Here is a 21,114-nt window from a genome sequence, read left to right as displayed (position 1 = left end):
TATTACCTAATATTACATACACACTAAAGATCAATATTGTGTTCTGTAGATACTATCGATAGAAGTTGAGAAGCGCTTCTCTCACCTCTGGTATCCATCAAATCCAAGCTCACTCGCTTGTAATTTTATATAACTCCTAGTCGTTCACCACTATCCACAGGAGTCCAAGTTCAATTGTTGGGTGAGAAATATCATATGTCATGCCAGTAGTATAGCGTGGTTCTAGGGAAGATGCACTGCATCATCCACTACAAATACTCCCCTGGGAACAATGGATCGCTTTTGACATTTTCGATCTTGATACCTCTGCTCAAACAATTGTGAAGGAATGTGCAGAACAAAGATGTCGATGATATTTTGTGATATCTCTTAGTCTAAATTCTAATAAGCTAATGTTAAAAAATCGCTAATTCTAGTTCCATAATTTCTTTTAGACCTGAAGAACATCCTAACGATTCAGATTCTCCATTTCGTCAGTAAGAAACATATGACAACTGTTTACTGCCAATTTGAGTGAAACATCACTATTAGCTATCACTGAGCTGAATCTCAGTCATTGATGTCAGTGAGCAATTGTGAACAGACTCCATTTAACCGGGTAGCTATAATTTCCTGAAGCAAAGAAGAATAAGTATTTGTTACTTGTTTTTCATATTGAGTAAGATAAAATCTTCGCTGTGAACACAAATTTTTGTATTACAACTAATAAACGGATCCAGTCTACCTACTTATTAACTTGGAGAAATTCAAAGGTATTTTTGTCTGCTAGGAAGTTGACATCAGGTATTAAACAGTTCAAAAAATAATTCTGCTTGTCATACTAAAACAGAAATAGAAAATGGCCAAACTGTTTCTAAGTTATTCATTGTCAAAAATAGATGTTAAATGCACATAGAATATATCTTACATGGAGACTTAATCTACTGCCAGTGTCTGTTAGCCAAGTCAAGTGTTACGATGTCAGTAAAATAAGACCCTGCGTTAGACACAGTTTGCAGTCACTCAAGACAATTTTTAACAATTAATAACTCAAAACCAAAACCTCAGACTCAATCAAGTCATTCTCAATTTTCTTGTTTTGGTCTGCAGAATTATCCCTTAAAATTTGTGACACCTGTTGTCGTGCACCCTGTATAGGGCGATTTTTTATCATTATCATATTTTATCATACATTATTATTATCATATTTTAGCAATTGTTTACCACTCTGTCAGTCAATAACGTATACAAAAAAAGGAGAAGTTTAAGATTTAAACGAGCATCCAAAGTTTCAATCCTTCAAATCGTTGAAGAATTCATCTCCAAGGTTCCTCGTCGAAGTCTTCTTTACTAGCGTGCTTCCTTGCGCAATAAATATTGCCAAAGAATGAATAACACACGCTTCAGAAACAGCACGGTAAGTTTATCTTCGAGAATAGTCGCAAATTATATCCCGATCTCGTTTCTTCCAGGAACGATCGCATCGACGACCTGGCGGGCAAACTAATACACCCTGGTCGGGGCGTAAATTTCGATATATCGAGTCTAGGTAAGCTGAAACATCCGATTCCAGATTTATGTCTCGACGATGAGGGACTTTTAACGAAGCCAGAAGATCGATTGGCCTGAGTTCCCGCGCGTGCAGACCCGAGTGTGCGTCTCTCGCAGAATTCTCGGCCGCCGAAACATCCTGTTTCGTCCGAATGTAATCTGCTGATAGCCAAGTGATTTCTGCCAGTGACAGCTTATAAATTACGTTTGCTCCGTACCGGAAGTGTCCTGAGGGAAGGAGGGAGCATGCTCGAATTCCGAATGAGAATCACCCGTGATATCGCTCTTTTGCTCCATACGACAGTTTATGAATTACCGTTCCCGTTCCCTTTTAAGGTTCTGTACATTTTACCAGGAACTCGTCCCAATTTCCTTGTTTACCGTTGTCCATTGACAAAGGGAAATTCTGAATATCGAGTTTCATACTATGTAGTGTTTAACAGATTATGGAAATGTTTGGTCACAAAATGGGGGTGTTAAAGAAGACAATAAAAGTAATTTTATTTACTACGTTTTGTTACTTTGTTACTCTCTTTAAATATTAGCAAGTATTTCGTAAACGTATTAAAAGGAGGTAAAATTTGCAAAAACATCTTTTTTTGAGAAATACGAAGAAGTATGAGTTAAAAGTTTAGTCTAAGGAGCGCGCACAATGGTACCATAAAACAATATTTTATGAATGTAGATACAGTGAACGTATTAAAACTTCTGCAGAAATAAACTGATTCCCACTGTTTATACAGATTGTACACGTCTTGAAGACGTCACGATTTTATGTTCAGTTTATGCTTGAACGCCTTAGAAGATAATTTAGACGTCTTGGAAACATCCGACAACGTACGTGTTAAAGACCTGAAATTTACGTTTAGACGCCTTATTTATTTATTTAAGACGCCTTAAAGATGTCTATTTTTTGTCTGAGCGTCTTGTAAAGATGATTTAGATATCTTTAGGACGTTTTTAAGACATTTCTCTGTTACATGGATACTTATTATTGATAAAACATTTAACTATGAAAGTGTAGATGCTTCAGTGACAGTGATACATTTTTGAATTTAGAAGTAGATTTAGAAGTAGTCATGCCACTGAAGTAGCAGTGTCTATACTTGTAAAACACTTAATTACCTTACTGATATCAGAGAAAGGTGAAAAAATACTCATATGACCCAGGAGCTGTATATGATTAATCTAGAGTTTCTTATTGTGTACCTTTATGCCTAGTCAATTTTTCCCAAATCCAATTAAAAATAATTCTATACTTCTCCTTGCACATCTTTAGTTAAACTCACAGTTACTCTACTCAAAAACTCACAATGACTGAATATAATTTCTAAACAAATAAACAGACCAGGTTCCTTCTCTCAGTTCTACGAAAGACGAACAATTTTTCAAACTTCCAGAAATCCGCATCCAAGTTAAGTCACTCAGATGATAACGGATCCACTCCAAGCAATAAAACTTCAGCGAGACGGGGATACACACATTTGGGTTCAGGAGACTCAGAGAATGCAGATTCAACCGTACCGAATCTATTCTTCCTCCAATTCCCTTTGCATCCTCCCTGCACGATTTCAGTAAACGAAATATCACCGAAATCCTCGTACACGTGATCCCACCACACGGACGGAATACGTAATTTTATAAATTTCTAGACCAAGCCTGTCACGGAGTCAGCGTACAAATGTACAACAGATCGAACACTGTCCACAATGAGGGTGTCTCATCCGTCCCATTCTAACGATAATTGCTACGAACCCTCGCGACTTTTGGCGGCTCGAAAATTGCACCGTTCGACCGAGAGTGTCCCCGAGTCGCTACATAGCTCCTCGTCCAGGCCACCAAATCGTGGACGCATCGGTCTTTCCGTCCTCCAGGCCCGCAGGAAGGAGATGGTCGGTTAGCGGGAGCCGTGCTCGCACCTCGCAATTTCCTACACAACTTCCACAGTTCGTTCTAACTTCCGGGACACTTATAATTGGTTTCCTGGCACGGAAAGGCGTGGGAGACTGACGGCGGAACGAGCAGAGGGAACAACCCCGCAGAAAATCGGGGAATTAGAGGTGAAAAGAGAGATGGCGTGCCTACACTGTTCGGTCGGAGGGTCCGGTTTCCGGTTGGCCATGCATTACCGAAGGAAAACTGCCAGACACCGGAGCAGACGGTTCCTCGAAACTAGCGAAATCAGGTTTCGTTGTCCTCGAGAGGGACCAGTGTCTATCCCAAGGTGGAGCGTTCACCGAGTTCCATGCGAGGATTAATTAATCCCCTCGTGTGATAAATGTTGCAATTAAACTGTGAGGATACTTCGGTCGATGGATCTGAGGAGGAGCGTACTTGCGAACGGTGGAAAAGAAATAGGGGAATATATATCTTTGGAAAACCGCTGAACAATTTCATGGATGACGGAGATTTTACTTTATGCAGTGATTAATTGTTTGCTCGTTATCGGAGAAATCCCTGTGCAACGGGCAAGTTTCTAATTATTTTAACTTTCCGTGCTTTCCACAATCTGGCTCTCTCTACAGGAAACTTCGAGGAGGAGCTGGTTTATTCCTTACGGTACGACATTCTGGAAATATTGTATATTTAATGCACGACCTATTCGAATAGCCATCGATCTTGTATCGTATTTTTAATGGTATCCTTTGCTAACCAAGGTGAAGCTGTTGAAATTCTATACTGCGATCTCGCTTTCGGATAATGCACGTGGATTCAGTGTCGAAGGTTTGAAGGTTTCCGAGATGGAAGATGTATCATGCATTTACTGTGCATTGTACGTCTGGGAAGTACGCATATGCACCACGGCTGGGAGTATTTTCAAGAGTCACTGAAATTTTTCTTGCGTTGGAGTTGGGACAAAGTTGAGTGGTCGCAAAGGACCACTAACCCATGTTATATTACACTGGTGCCCGTTTAGCTATTGTCTGGTGTGTATTTGTTGAAGCTAGCTAGACAGTATCCATGATCAAACATAATCTAAACATTATACTGTCAATAATTGTCGCGATAAGATGTTGAATTCTGAATATGGAAATGGACACAGCTAGACTTGGCTTCTCACAAAGCTTAACCTGTTCCCACTCATTGGATTACACGTGTTTCTCAAGGTGAGCGTTACGACTCTCTTGAGGATCTCTGAATTGTCTAGAAAGGTATTAGGAATTAATGGGTCGACATTAGAGCATTCTGTAGTTTGTAACATTTGCTCGAAATATGAAAAAGTGTACAACAAATTTTTATTGAATATGACTATGTCTCAGTTGGTTAATTTTTCATCAACTTAGAAATGAACTGATACAATTAGCTAGTTCATATTTTTTACTAAAGCACGGGATTATTTTATTATTTAACGTTCATGTTATGTTAGAAATGGAGTTAAAAAATAAATCACTCAATATTTCAAATTTTGAAGAAAATATATAGAAAAATAAAAATGTCTATAATCTCCATTATAGTACCTTTTCAATTAAAAATCGAACAACGAGCAGGAACCGTAGTTTTCACACCAGCCGCACAAAAAGTAATCCTTCCGATGGTAAAATTATACATCCGCGGCCGTCACTCTATCTAGACTACAATATTAATCAAGCAAGCCTCATTTTCCAGGATGTCATAAACATTCCCATTTTACGATAACCATCATCCAAATATTGCTTTCAGTTCATCGAAAACTGCATATTCCATGGCTGACACGAGTGCACCCGACGCGTTAATGACAGACAATTTGCTTCGATAGAAACGCAACTGTCGGTACAACCTTTCCAAAAATGAATACGAGATCGTTGAAAACCATTCTTAAACTCCGTTATTACGAAACAATTCATTTCAAGACAATAGAATTTTCACCAGAGCTATTCACCGTTGGCATTATTAAAGGGCATCAACGGTCACTGCTACATTCACGCCCACTTCGAGTGAACTAGACTTAATGGCCGCCGTAAATCGGGAACAGTAAAGTGCATAGCGATCCTCGCGCGAAACGATCGAAACGCATTCCGTTTCGATCGCCCCTGCGTAAACTATCAGGCAAATGAAGTGACGAGACGGGAAGGGGATGGGCGGTCGCGAAATCCACAGCAGGGTGGATTAATCGTCCTGGAAATTCCTCGGTGTAATCGAATTAAAGGGAGCTGCCCGCTCAGCTAGCAAGAAATAGATTGGAGTTCCGCCGGACGTTCTCTGCCCCGTCCCACTTCCGGTTCGATTTTCTTCGCTAAACACGTCTCGCGGAATTAATTACGACACTTTGTCGTCGCGAGTTTCGCATCGCCCGATTGCGTTTACTCCTGCCGATGGAGTCCAATGAGACGGGGACGTTCAACAGGGGAAAATAGCAAACTGTTGCGTAGTTGCTCGGATTCTTACCGAGGGGTAGCTCAATGTCGCGGTAAACGCGCCTGGTACGAAAACATTTATTTTATGGCGAATTAAGAGACATGGCCGGTTTAAGGCACGCTTCAACCACGCGGAGAGACGGGAGCTGGCTAACCATAAAATTAATTTTTCGAGGCGGCTGTGTTTTACGAGTTCTGTACTTCGAATTTGCAATGGTAGTACGAAGGTTTAATACTATGACGCTTTGAATACAGTTTGAAAAGTTGTAGTATAAACATTGTAGTAAGAATCGTGTTATGAACCAGATAGCGATAATGGTTGTCTTTGGGTTGGTATCACCTTACTTAGTTATTCAACTATACTGTCAATAACAGTATTTCTGAAGCTTCCAAGGAGACATATTGTTCCACGTAGTGGCTTATTTTTATATCAAGATTAATAGCTCATGTAAAACATGTTAATTAATGTCCCTTTTTATTCCTGCTCACTTCCAAACACTTCTTGCTTCAAAAAAGTTAATCTCGCCTCCGTTAGTTCCCAGTTAAAAATCTTAGGAGCCAGGACGGCGAGTTCAGTTAATTGTTTAAAAACCTATATGTATTCGAGGAGGGCCGCGCTTTCAACACTTTCCAGCTTTACTGCCGGCGCTGTACTTTCCATATAAAATGCATTTTATGCTGGAAAACTAACTTCACACTTTGCTTTTACGGCCCAAAATAACAGGATGCCCGCGCGCTGGCCAGTTTTAAATACCAATGAAATTTACGAGCATGAAACGAGGCGTCTGGCGAATTTACGAAACATTCATTTTCCAAGACTCGCCTTTTCGTACTGTTGTCAACTCCTCGGTTCACTGACAGTGCCTAGTGTCTACGGCTCCGCAGAGCAACATGCACCACCTCGAGAGGCCAATTGAGGACTCCAGTTGGTACCCATTTTCAAGAGAAATGGACGAGGCTATTTAATTTAATCCTTCCAGTAGACTTAATTTACTGCGACTTAAGAGTCGAGACTTTAGAATGAATTCCGTTTGAATCAGCAAAAGGGAGACGAAAAGGAACGAGGGAAGCTCGGCAACTGTGAAGCTACTTGTCGAGGTATCCGGCGAGGTGTCATGTTAAGTAATTATATGGTTGGCGGAGACAGGATCGCGTCGAAGTGCCCTTGTATCATATTCCAGCAACGGTAAACAGATTCATCTCGGTCGCGTGCCGATGGACTTCGCTGACGCACTTAATTAGCCGCTGATTAACGGATGTCCGCGATGGCTGGAGGTCGAACAGGTAACCGTGTGTGGTCGCAATTGGTCGAGGAAGGGATCGCAGAGATTGCACGATCGGATCAGTGTGTGTGCTAAACCGGGTGGTCGTATACCTGTGCTATCGATCCTGGAGCGATTAATTTCCGTTTAGACGGCAGTTTCAGGTGCACGTCGCCTGGTTATGCGAGCAAACAATCGCGCGAAGGTCAACCTCGGTACAGGATACGTGTCGGATCTGTCATCAGCATACATTAAGACGATAATCGTCTTTATTGCCATTATTTTGCTATTATCTGTTTAGTGAAACAAGAGAGAGTAGAAAGAAGTTGACTAAGACGTTCTATTTTGAATATTAGACAGATAAATAGCACGGCTTCTTTAAGATTATGTACCTACACTTGTTTTAGAGGTAGAATCATTGATAGCAGTGTCACTCACAATTAAGCACTTCTGTTTTAAAATATGTGACCTAATATGGTTATTAAAAGAAATGCTAAAAGTATTCAAATTAATAGATCTGATGCTAAAATCAGATGCTGCTTCTAAGCTACTGATCTATCATCTGTTTAATTTCTTAAGGCAGCACTTGTTACGAAACGATAAAAAATAATTATTAAAAAAGACTTTGAGGCAGCAAAAAGTGAAAATAAACCTCGTTTATATAATCCTTCTCAGTATTCCAAAAGTCAATTAATTAACAAGATTATACGTACCTCCTGGGGTACTTCATATAATAAACAAGAGCTTTGTAGTGAAATACGTTCCAGATTGTCCTCGGCAGAGGATCGTTGGATGCACATTTAGGGAATCAGATATGTATGATAATTATCGTTCGATCGTATCGGGATAGTGGTGAAATCAATGAATTGGTTAAGTTGGCCCTCGAGTTTGTCCATTGTCGTTCCAGCGGCTTATTTAAGTGGTTACCGGCATTAGAGTAAATTACCGTACAACTCGGTCGAGTCTGGTGGATATTTGCATTCGAGGGCAGGCCCATTAAGAACATTTTCCCATCTGCGGCTGCTCTTGACCCGAATCGACCACAAATTAATACGTACAATCTTGTGCAGATATTTCGTTTTCTTAGTCACTAAATAATGCCTGTAAAATGACCATTGTCCTGTTCTAAACCCTGAATTTCGTGGTCTGGTCTTATAGGATTGGTACGTAACCCTTAAAAGTCAATAGTTTCCTAATGAATAATTTTCTGAGTGGTGTTCTCTAACAAGGAAAGTCCAACTTTACCATCTCTCAATTTACTCTAATTTGTTGGCATATGCATAAGTGCTACAATTAATGCTTACGTGAAGTTTCCTTAGATAACTATGTTTATTATCAACAGCGTGCCTGTAGTTAACCTCATCCAATAGCTTGATTTGATAAACTTTCGATAGTGATTATCACCTTGCTTGCACTATCCTAGTTGATGCCCACAGGCCTTCCTGCAACCGATGGTCAACTGCGGATATCGGTGGCCACTGTAGTTCAATTCTCCGTTAACTCTGGTGAATTGAGCTAGCCTTGCGAAATTAACTGTAAAAGATGACCGCTGGCACGTTTCACAGTTTCATTATTTATAGCTTCTTACGACCACAGGAAATAACATGCTGGTTTCGCTTATCCAGATCGCTGATATGTCATTTATCAATATTGCCATTGCAGTTCTGGACCAATAGATAATAACTACGACAGGAAATCAATTCACAGCGGCCAGTGTCTTGTTTAATTTCTATTATTAACCTGGTCGATAGGCTCCTGCGACGCCCCTCTGGAAAGAATGTCTTCGATTTTGAAACCTTCCAGTTTAATAGTTAATTTCACAAAGTTAATCACTTCCACGTAAAAGAGTATAAAAAAGTCTGCCTCGTTTATCGAAATTTAAAATAACCTGTCGCCATTATTATCGCCGTTGAAGCTTTATGGAGCGCCATGTTTTTATAAACGCTACTCTATTAATATTAAACGTTACTCTCTTCAGAGGCACGTTGTTCCTCTTCTACGTCGGCCTTCTTTAGTATCGCAGCTAAAAGTAGCGTATCTAAATTTATATTGTCATACCGTATTTCGTAACAAGAGCGCCTGATAGCGCGACATAAAAATCCTCGCGTTAATTGAAAGAAGAAAAATCATTCAGCCATAGGAAATTATCATTCAGTCGACACCGTCGCGTCGTGACGCAATTACTCACCGATATCATATTAACTCGGAACAATAAAGTGTTAAACGCAGGACTTCTTTTGCTCGGAACTCGTTCATGCGTTGAAGGAACTCTTGACGCACGAGATAAACGAATTCACCAATGAAAGAGATGAAGAAAAGCCTCGTCAGTAGCGAGTTCAAGCGATCCCCCTCCGGGATTTATGATTGCCCTACCCGGCTGTGAGATGCTTTACGTGACCAGGATTTCCGATGGTTCGTGTGTAATAGCAAAAACCTCCCCTTCGCCGGCGACCGTCTCGCCCTCTTTCTGGCTTTCCATTCCGCGCGAAATGGGAGAGCCATTTCACGTCTAGACTAGACTCTATGCCAGCAGACGTCACGGCTGCTCTCAACCAGATTGATCAATGACAAGTGAAAGCTTTCATTGTACTATAAATTTAGCACCGAGTGATGCTGATTTGCACATGGTGCCTAAGAAGGTAGAGAGGATATTTTATGATTCGTCTAGTTTGATTCAATAAATAAATTTATGATTATGGATTTTCTTGAACAGGGTATCACTGTTCTTCCAAAAGAGTATCACTATTTGTTTAAAACAGTGATAGTCATTCTTTGCTGGTGATAAAGTCCCTCTTCGGGTAAAATAAATTCAGGTAGCAGCAAGAAATTGTGCATTGCCTTTAGGGTGCGCACCCCCATGAGTTTTTCAAAGTGTCAGCACGATCAGTGAACCGCAAATAACTCTAAGCTGCTTTCAAAGACATATTGCCATCCCTTCGTCACAATTTTACGTTACCTTCGCTACCATCGACTTATTTTTCCTAGCGACTCGCGATATCGGAGCAAAACGTTAGCTCCATATGCGTGCACTAAAATTAGAGTTTCTGCCTGCCATTTATTTAATGACATCACATTTACTCTAGAATTCTCATTTCACGGTAATTTCAAATATTTACGTTGAATGGCGGACGGGTAAAATTTACTCTCCATTCGGTCATGATGAATCGCCATGAGCTATTGGGTTTCTCTGCGAGGGTACCTGATATCCGTAAACTAAATCAACCCCTTGTTTTATTAGCCTCTGCCGATACGATGAAAACATGTCAGAAGCAACGTACACTTTTGCACCTTCTAGAGCAACAATCTCAAACGTGCTTCGTTACCCTAGTCGTATGGACTTATAAATTCCAACAACTGCACGAGTTCGATGAGGAACTATTTCTCACGCCACTCGCTAGATAGCTGGCGGCATTGTCACGTGCTACCAGTTCCACGGCCCAGCGTTGAATAACAAAGCATCGCGCGATAGTCGTATGATAAACAGGTCAACGCAAACATCAGCATAACCTAACCCAGATCAGGCTTAGATTTAGCTAATACTGATGCACAGAAATTCATTATATATTGACTTCAGCGCAATTAGGACCTGACCTAGCTCGCTTATATCTGGTTTGAGTATACAATTAGGAGTAACTTTCAGCTTGGGAGGATGAAATCTAGGCAAAGCTCTAGTATTAGCAATACAGTAGAGGATTCCGAATATTCAAACTGATTGCATTGATTAGGTATAAAGATGGATATATCATCCAATGCGCTTCTCTGTCCTCAGAATTCCTTTGTCTATCTTCGCTATCCATTTGCCTGTCACTCACAATGTTAGTTAGGTAGAAATCGATTATAGCGCTAATTATACTGCTTTAAATTACAGAATGTCTGTATAAGAGTTAAATTAAACTGTACATGCAAATTTTTTAATTATTGGAAAATTATTTGGAAAAACTCTCCGATATAAAACCGAAACACGATGCATATTATAAAGACTAAATGACGTATAAAAAAATTAGAATCCGTACAGAGGACCTTGTTAAGAGGTTAATAAGAAATCGATTGTCCGAGCACAATTAAATCAATATAATTAGTTCTCATTTCGGTGCTATTCTACTTACGTAAATTGATTATGCTTTTAAAATCAAATTCTTATTAAGTAACAAAATTGATTGACTTTGCCCCCATTTTTCATGGAGTCTTCAATTAGTACGCAAGTAAATTATTCCTGATCTTCTCTATCAGTTCTATAAACGTAATTTTGTAAAATGTAGCAGGTATTTTGTAACACATAACAATGTATACAATTTTTTAAATATAATAATTACATATAGTGCAGAGATTAAAAGTTATTGGCGAAATAACCATTTGACGAGTATAGTAATCAATTTCTCATTAAATTATTATCGAATATAATTTTCATCTCATTCTGAAGTTCAAGTTTTGATTACTCCCAACAGTGCCTTAACTCAAATTCATATATACTTACTTTACATATTGAAACGTGACAATGCATAGGAAAGCACTAAAGCAATATTCATACGGAAACATAAGATAAGAGGAATGGACACACACTTGCACCCAGAGGATCCTTTAATGATTTGTTGCCAGATGATGGAAGATGGTTAATAATTCGAATAATACCAACGTCGATACGTGAGCCGAGCGGAAACGTTAGGGGTATGCTGGCCCTGGTCAGGTTGCACACGTTTGTGCTGCGTTGCGCATGGTGCAGGCCAGATAGCCGGAAACTATTTCACAGCTAATGGCAGAGTTATGCACTTACGAATCATAAATTCCGCAATGGAGCGCATCTGCGCCGTTCCTGGTCGACTAACTACCTGCCTGGCTGCGATCTGATCAATCCCACCCTTTCAATGGCACCTCGGGGGTGATTGGTGACCAATCGGGCTGTGTATGATACCCTCTTATGGGCGTCTGAGTGCTTTTGGAAATGGATGGTTCTGTTTCGACTGATACACACGAAACTGGAACGTTTATGGTTCGAAGAAATATTTTCGCGTGCAATAGAAGTCCAGGATTTGTAGAAAGTCTTGAAGACATGGCGGAGAAGACTGAGAAGATTGTCGTTGTTTTTGATTAAATATTCTAGGGGAAACTTCTAGTGTCCAACGGAAAGATAAAAATCTCCTTGAACATCGTATTTCAGATTCAGCTCTTCCTCTACAAACTAGTTACCGTGTGCATTAATCTCTACCGCGTCATCTCTCTCGCTAGAATTGTAGCTTATGCAACGGGGCGCTTCGTTTCCATATTTTTATTTTCTTAATTTAAGGAAGAGGACGGGAGCAAGTTTCTTATGGAATATATGGTAATGTCGTTGCTCCAAGCGTTGAGATTTATTCATGCTCCATTTTCTTTTTTTTTTTTTTCTTCCACCGACCTGTAATTGAGAGTTTGGAGCAAAGGGATCGCGCAACGCGAAAGTACCAAGAGGTATGACCTTTCATTTTTCAAAGTAAGTGAGACATATCAACGACGCGTTCTTTTTCCTTTCTCTATTATTTGTGCAAAATGGAGCAGCCATTCTTTCGTGTTTCAACGTGTACCGTGTTCCCTCGTTTAAGAGTGTACGAGGCACGCGTGTTCGAGTTCGCGGAGCAATGAAAATTCCAACAGTAAGAATTATATACGCTCTGTGCTCGGCATGATACGGCAAAAGCTGAAGTAATTTCTCGGTGTGCTCGATGCTAGCTCGATAATGGAGACAAAAGCGAGTAAAAGCGCGCAGCTGATGGAATCCGAGACTTATGCAAGTCTTCCGCGGTGCGGGTACCATTACCTACGTAGGAAACAGTCTCGCTCGCGAACAATTGATGCGATAAACGAAATAAACTGTTGCAAACGCGGGCGTATATTTCCTAATTGCACATAACTAGAATTGTAACTGTTTTCTTTGTGTTCAACGGAATTTCGTGGGCGGAGCAATCAAGGAAAGGTAAGTATTTTCAGAATGAATGTTTATAAACATTTCAATGAATTGTGGAATTCATAAAGAAATAAAGGAGGATCACGTTTCAGAGAAAATATAGAGAAGAGATGAAAAGATTATGTAACTTATGATATTGCGTATTTCCAATTTTGTAGAAACTTGTACATAAGATAATATTGGAAACTGTTTTCTTCATATCGAAGACACTAGCTGTTAGGTAATTAGTTTTTGAGTGACAATAAATTGATAAATTAGGAATATAAAAAATCTGAAAATAAGAATAATAAAAAGTATGATTAGAAAAGGGAATCATTCGCCATTACATATTTGAATAGTACTTTATGAAACTTGTAGGATTTTGAAAGGCACCTATGGTGGTATGATATATAAGAGACATAAGAAATTTAATAAAAATATTAGTTCAATCCGTATAGGAAATATGTGGGTATACCTGTATTAAATTTTGAAACATAACTAAAAAAGATACATATCTCTGAGTAGACTTCAACAAGAAAATTGTACTTCCTATGCTGGTGCGTACTTCTGAAAATTGTTATTCTATTGGAAGTAGAGAGTACGTCTGACATATGGTCAAGTTCTACCACTTACTTCTAAGAAATCGCTATAACGAGCTTTACGAGAAATATCTAAGTCCGATTTTCGGCAAACTTTGCACGTTTAGAAAGCAGGGCACCATAAAGGGCTGCGCATTCCATTTTATTGGCAAAGACTCGAGTTTAAGAAGTAAAACTGCCCCGAAAGTTACGCTCTTCCACCAGTGTATCGGAAATTATTGTGGTACACACGAAAGTTTTTAGACGGAAGATTTATGAAATTCGACATAAAAGAATGCAGTGAAAATGGTACATTAAGAAATTATACAAAATTTTTACCATTATTAGATTTCATCATCTTCGTTAATATTTAAATGCAAGGAAAATAATTGAAATTGTTTCCCATTTTTCGCCACTTTTCAGAAAGCAATTGAATTTCTCGATTAAGGAATGTTTTTTAATTGGGGTTGAAGAAATTATTTTCTGAGCTCTACGTGTATGAAGTATGCATTTTTATATTTCTGAGGTCATTGTAAAAACTTCAGTAGCTAGTCTTATTAACAGTTTTTATTAATTTCTCATGTTCTCTTATACTGAACATAGATCTCATAAATAACTATACTTGCTTTTATGAAAACTAAAATTTCCATGGTGAAATAAGTAGAAGGTACTTTGTCATTTCCAGTTTTCACAAAACATGTTTCCTTCAGTAAGCAAAGAAAAGTAACATCTTGCTTACAGCACTTTTATCAAGTGACATAAAAAGTAGAACCTTCGGAATATAACCGAAGTTATTGATGCACCAATATAATAGATAATGGCAACAGGCTTGTCGAGCGAAATATACACAAAGGAATGAGAATATACAACTCGATGGCTTGGGGGTTTATGACCGTCCCAAAATTTCCCTCGAAGAAGATCTTAAAAAGAGAAGCACGAAGAAAATGATAAAATAACGAACGAAAATGTTGAAACGAAACTTCAGTTGTAATTCATTCTCCTGTAGCGGTGGGATTTAATTAAAATTGCGCCACGACTAGGGTAAAGAGAAAGAAAAAATAGAAACGCGAAGCGGCAGGGACCTGGAACATAAAACACTCGGTTCTCAATGAAGCTGCCCGCTATTTTGCTTCCTTCGTTTTCCACCCTTCTTCCACACTAGCCACCATCTAATTGATGAGAATCTACAGGGACTTCGTAATATTTCTCAACCAGGAGCAAGCGTGTTTTACACAAGGTATTCCTTAATATGTGAAAGGTACTGCTATGATGGATTCACCTGATAAAATTAACACTCTCGCCATCAGCGTCACATAAATACTCAGCTAGAGGTTATGAAAAAGCCCTGAGTTACATATTTTTCGTTTAAAGATATTTTAACCTTAGTGTTATAGCAGAAAAAATTAAGGATAATTACGACGAAGGATTTATAATAAAGTATATTTTATTGGGACAAAAATGAAGAACAGAAATGTTCATTCATGTTCTGTAATTTTCATTCTGTTTTATCAATTTCCAGCAGTATTCTGTCCTTTCCATGAAAGAGAATTTCTAATTTTCGATACTATGAGAATTTCTGTGTATTCGTGACGAATATTATAGAAGAATTTTTAGTTCATAATTTTATGAAAAAATAATTAGAGAAAATTGACAGTAACTAAAATGGACTTCTACTAAAATTATTATAATTATCAAGTAGTAGCCTCAACGAATTTAAGTATAGTAGAACCTCTTATACACAAGTCCATAGTTACACAAAATAAATGATAAACTACAATTCTCCAATTTTTATTAATATGCATATTTCACTTCCATAACTACTGTCATTGGACAAGTTATTACGGTGAAGTTAATTATTATTACGGTAAATCGTTTATTTAAACATTCATAAGATAAACAATCGCGAATACTAAACAAACAATATTAAACAATAATAATACTAATAACAATATTAAACAAAAATACTAAATAAACGTAAAGTCCAATATTAATAATACAATATTTTAATTGCATGCTCGGCGTTTTTATTGATCTACTTTAATATACGCTATAACATCAAAGTTACATGAGTCTTTAGAATTATCCTCCTTAATGTCACATCTAGTCCACAATAGCACAGGCTTAATCCCAATCCTGCACAACGGAAGTACCGTCTGGACAGAAGTGGACGAGGACAGAAAATGTCTGGCAGAGAGAATGTTTTACTGATTGGACGGCCCTGTCTTTGCGACGGGACAGTAATTTCACCAGACCTGCTTCTTTTCATTGAGCCAGCTCAACCGTGTTAATTGCTTTCGTGCTATCTTTTCACTGTATTCCCGCGCCGCTTTTGAGTCCTCCCACGCGCCGTTTCATTCACACTTGCCGTCTTTTATCCCTTCCAGTCACCGCTGGAATCGGACGCGTGTAAAGTCGATCAAAGACGACTCCCGCAGGCTCAATGGCGCTCCTTTCCGAGCCCGCCTCTCCATTATCCGCTATCCGCGCTCGGTTCCCCAAAAACCGTACACTCAATTAAATTAACTGTTTTGCTTACGTTGGCGACCATGCTCGGAACGCTCCCGCCCCGTGTCCGCAAGAACGACCCAGAGAGTTCCCCAAAGCGCGTTTCATGCAATTCACCATAGATAAAAGCCCGCCCCGGGACGAAACACCTCACGTACATGCGCCCCCGACCGCATGATTTATTGCACCGCAACTATTCGAGGAATTAGGCTGACGCTGTGTTGGTCGGCCCTCGCGGCGAACGGAACCTACGGCCTTAGCAATATTGGTGCGCTAAGGGTTTCGTAATACGCTGCCGGACACTTCCTGTCTTATTTCGAACGTGAAAGGACATTTGTAACAATGGGCTGCGTTCCCGCGCGGAAGCGAAATTGGACGGACGTTTTAGGGACGATGGGGGAACGAAGAAACTCCCCCTGAGCTGGTCGAATCCATTTTCGTTCCCCGAAAATCGATTCGGGATCACTGGTACAGGGGGAGACAGATCCACTGCACGTAAGTAAAGTAAAAATAATGGAGAGCTGACTGACGATCCGATGGGTCGGCGGAGCGCGTCGCGTCAAAACGTCGATGTCAAAATATGGGTCGCAGCAGAGCAATCAGCGACGAACGAGCCTTTTCGAGGGGGGAGGGGGTCGAACACAGCAGCGAGTCCAGGGGGTGTTTGCCGAGGGGAGGGTCGGCGTTCGGGCGATGGGAACGGCGACAGCGGTGGACAAGTTTTCGTTTTTGTGTCGCGCGCAGCGGAACGTTGCCGTTCGATCGAGAAAACAGCGACGCTGGCGATGCCCGATCCGCAACCTTTCATTTTTAACGATCGATCGTCCATTTGCGTTATCTTCGTTTCGACGTGCGATGGCGGTTGTCCCCGCTGGCCATCTGGCTCCTGCGCGATATTAGGAGGAGAAAAAGACGGTGGAAAGTGGCGAGGGGCTGCTCGTCGCGTAAAATTGCATCGTGTCTACTCCGCGGGTCGCCCTTGAAACTTGGAAATCGAATACGCGCCGAAGTCAGCGGACCGATCAAATCACGATTTCATAGACCATCAAAACTCGATCCCGCCCGTGACGGCTGTAAATTCCGAAATTCGTAGCCGAAACTCGCTGGCACCCTGCGCCCCAGCTGCCCACATGTATAAACGCACACTAGGAACGGTTGAATACGAAGTTATTGGTTTGAGGCTGAGTCGATACTCTTTATCCGCTTTCCTTCACTCTTGCCCTGCTACGCGTTTCTCCTTTTGCTTGGCTCATTCCTTTTTCGCTCTTCCACGACCTAACGCGGTATCGATTCTTGTTCTTCCTGTTTTTAGCGGCGAATTTGCTGCCAGTTTCCTGGGCAAAGAATTCGCTTTCGGGCAAGAAAATGAAAGGGAGGTTGGAACGTTTGAGAAAACTATTGCGTACGGGGTAAAGTGATGAGAAACGAAGAAGGTGGATGCTAAGATTTATGTTGAGGTGGGATTTTTTGTACGCTGTGCTGTGACTTTGGGTGCTTTGTCACTCGGTAATTAAATACATTTAAGTGACTAGTACGAATAAAATTAATCTGTTTGAACTGAACGTTAGTCTTATAAGTGGAAACTGCAGTCAGTGGTTTGAACAATAATCTGATTCGCTTCGAAGATATTTACGACGCTTTGATGGAAAACGAGATATTTCCTTTTTCGATTGTAAGTGTAATTGTCCAACTCTGTGAAACGAAATATACACCATGCCAGATTATCACAATGTTCAAACGCATACAACGTTTTTGAATATGCGTGTAGTCTACTGTGGCCAATTACAACGTTATTCCAGTATAAGAAATTCAACGTTCAATGTGTATGTGTGCGTCTTATTTACACAAGTGTGAATTCTTGACTCTTAATACTTAATAGGTGAAGAGTATAAGATAAACGGAGCAATTAGCTAAAAGTAGATTTGTGTAATGTTAAAACAATTGTGTAAAATCTAGTAGAAAATCTGTTTCGAATAATGTTCGAATAAAAGTTACAAATAAAATAAATTAGTCGTAAAAAACGAGTAATGTTTCATTCGTATGGAAGTATGAGGCTGAACGTGTGTCATATTCTACTGACTGCAAGATTATACAGTAGACTATGACATATGTTCAACCTAAAAGATTTATTCGTACGTTCACATATGTTTATATTTGAATAATTTTTCCATTTTTCCAACCATCACTTTGATTTTAACCCTTGTAGTACCTGTCAGCCAATATATCGATCTTCGTAAATATTCTCCTGCTATGTGGGTGCTAACATAATTAATGTCTCCAAATTATTTCCTAATTTCAAGTGTCTTTGAAACATTCTGCAGCAAATATGCTTTTAAAACAGTAGTAGAATTCTCTTTCTTCTAGAATAATGGGAAAATGAAAATAGTTTTCGCACAGCTTCTTCCACAACACGCTAAACCTATACGAAGCAGAAAAGCGGAAACAGGTGTCAACGGGTTGAAAGAATAACGGGAAAAAGTAAGTGTCGTCTTGGAGACAGCTAACGAGGTCAATGTGACAGCAGCCCGCAACCTTAAAGAGTACGAGTCACCAGTCGAAACTTCTTTCAGGTGCTCTTCACGTTGTCCCAGCGCAAGTAGTGAAGAGAGAAATACTACTCAACAAAAGTGCAAAAGAAATCGCCCCCGGGTGGGATCGAACCACCAACCTTTCGGTTAACAGCCGAACGCGCTAACCGATTGCGCCACGGAGGCTGACGCTCCGATTGCAGACAGTCGACTGTCAGCAGATATCGATTGACTTAGATATTAATCCAAAATATAATACCTAGAAATATAATACAAATTTAGTCTCTGCTCTGGTTCTAAACATTCTAAGGGTACATAACTTTTCTTCCATTTTTAGTGTACTTCTTCATGTTAAGATGTACTTGAAGTGTAGGGTCTTACATGACTTCAATATTGCAGAATCGAATAAAACTTCTATGCTAAACTGCTGCAATAATATAGTTTAATAAAATAATAATGGTAAATATTAGAGATTAGATCGTAGTTGGCTCAGTAGGATATATGCCTAAATATACATAGGATTTGAAAGAATTATTAAAAATGTTTAGCACTGTAAAAAGAAAAACGCCCCCGGGTGGGCTCGAACCACCAACCTTTCGGTTAACAGCCGAACGCGCTAGCCGTTTGCGCCACGGAGGCTGCTCACTGGAGAACTAACATAGACGTAACCTTCCACTGGCCATCAAAGTTCAAGTGCGAATTTGATAAGATAGTGTCTATCTTAGATAGATACATGCAAATTTCACTAAGATCTAACTCAAACTTAGCTCTGGAGGACATCAAATTTTCATACAGTGTCGCTGTACAGTGATTCATATTAAATTGTACAAGTGAAACAAAATTTTCTGATTAAAGTACTCATGTAAGGTTCGAAGCTCCTTTGTCAAAATTCGATTATACCTGGCAGTGCCATTAGTTACAAGGGGTTTGAATCTACTTCGTCTAAATTCGAATCTACTTGAAAGTATCCTTTCTAGGTTTCGAAGTATTCTTGAATATTTCGAAAGTATCTAGCCAAATTCGAACCTACTTGTGCCGTATTTGAGCCAGCACTGAAAAGATCGACAAAGGAAAGGAATCTTCCTGCAAAGGAAGAACACTTCCCCATTCGCGTTCCCACGAAAGAAGGTAGCTGCATGCTCGTTGGCCCGTAAATCGTTTCTCAGCCCCCATTACATTGCAATTACTACCTCGAGACTCCATTATATTAAGGTTCGACGAGTCACAATACGTTAAGATTCTCGATTGGCGTTCGAGCGTTACGTTGCCTGCTCGAATCCTTAACGTGAATTGTGTTGCGTGTTTGCGTGCGAGTGTTGTACCTCTAATGGCTCCATGGAAGTTAATTGCAAAGAAGGGACGAGACAAATGAAACGTGTATAATCTATTGTTCTCGTATCAGTTCTTGCAGATTTCTTGAGAAGAAAACTATGGGAGGGAACCATGCGACAACCACAGCTTTTGGATGTTCGGAATAAGTGCTTGAGCAGCCTAGAGCCGACAGAGCGTGGATAAACTACGAATCGATGCAGAGATGCGACGTTTTTGTTGAACTGGCTCCGCGAATTGGGAAACCTCGCATTATCATGTATATTGAGTTTCACAGTCGCGACAATTTCAACAATATTTCATTGGATGTCAACTGATTCTGCAATTCAAGGTAGATGTATGAGTGGATATTTTACATTTGAATGAGAGACAGTGTGTTGGGTTGGTCGGAAAATAAGTTTTTTTTAGAGATAATTGTCAATTTTATTAGTAGTGACATAAAGAGTAAAAAGTGTACTCATAGATGCAGAAGATAGCCACAGGAAATCAGAAGCAGCACATGAGTGACTAACAAGTAATTGTAAGAATGATAAATTGTCTTCTTGTTAGTGTCTAACACAATTTTGTATTAATGCAAGCGTTTTATAATCTTCGCTGACTTTTCTGAAGAAAACGTAAAGGATGTTAAGTAGGTAATGTAGTAATCGGACTAGGTTACTTATATAACTTGGATTATATTAGTTTTAAACATCTTTTGCTGCTGTTTTTATTCCAAATACTGCAAGACCACTTCGTCTAATACTTAGATTAAGCATTACTTTTTACGAGATTACGAGAAAGTAGGTTTTTTAAATCCCACCAAGATTTGTTTAAAGTACCTCTCAGATATAAAGGATTAAGGAGAATATTTACGAATTAAATCTGAAGACATTATATCAAGCGAAGCGAGGAGTTCCTCCTAGAACAAACTTTGAATAAGTATAACCAATGTATGGTATTTATGTCTTCTACAATCTCCAACTAATGAAATATTATAATAACAGAAAATATAACAAACTCAGGAGAAGTTTTATTCTACAGTATAAAGATAATAAGAAATAGCAAGATATTTCAGATTTATAGTTAATAAACAGTAAAACTAGAAAACTGTGGACAATATACAGAGATTTAAAAAATGAATATAAGTAAAAGCTT

The 21,114-nt window shown here is 39.5% G+C and overlaps 2 non-coding genes across 2 annotated transcripts; both read right to left on the bottom strand.

The window, feature by feature from the left end:
- Positions 1 to 18,763: 18,763 nt before the first annotated feature.
- Positions 18,764 to 18,837, bottom strand: Trnan-guu (transfer RNA asparagine (anticodon GUU)). Its single transcript has one exon. It is a non-coding gene; the product is annotated as a tRNA-Asn (tRNA).
- Positions 18,838 to 19,216: 379 nt separating this feature from the next.
- On the bottom strand, positions 19,217 to 19,290 carry Trnan-guu (transfer RNA asparagine (anticodon GUU)). The gene has a single exon. It is a non-coding gene; the product is annotated as a tRNA-Asn (tRNA).
- Positions 19,291 to 21,114: the final 1,824 nt, after the last annotated feature.

Source organism: Calliopsis andreniformis, chromosome 3, assembly GCF_051401765.1.
Source record: "Calliopsis andreniformis isolate RMS-2024a chromosome 3, iyCalAndr_principal, whole genome shotgun sequence".
NCBI classification, from domain to species: domain Eukaryota; kingdom Metazoa; phylum Arthropoda; class Insecta; order Hymenoptera; family Andrenidae; genus Calliopsis; species Calliopsis andreniformis.
The sequence above is the reverse complement of the archived record's forward strand: the minus strand, read 5'-3'. Positions and strand labels throughout refer to the sequence as shown.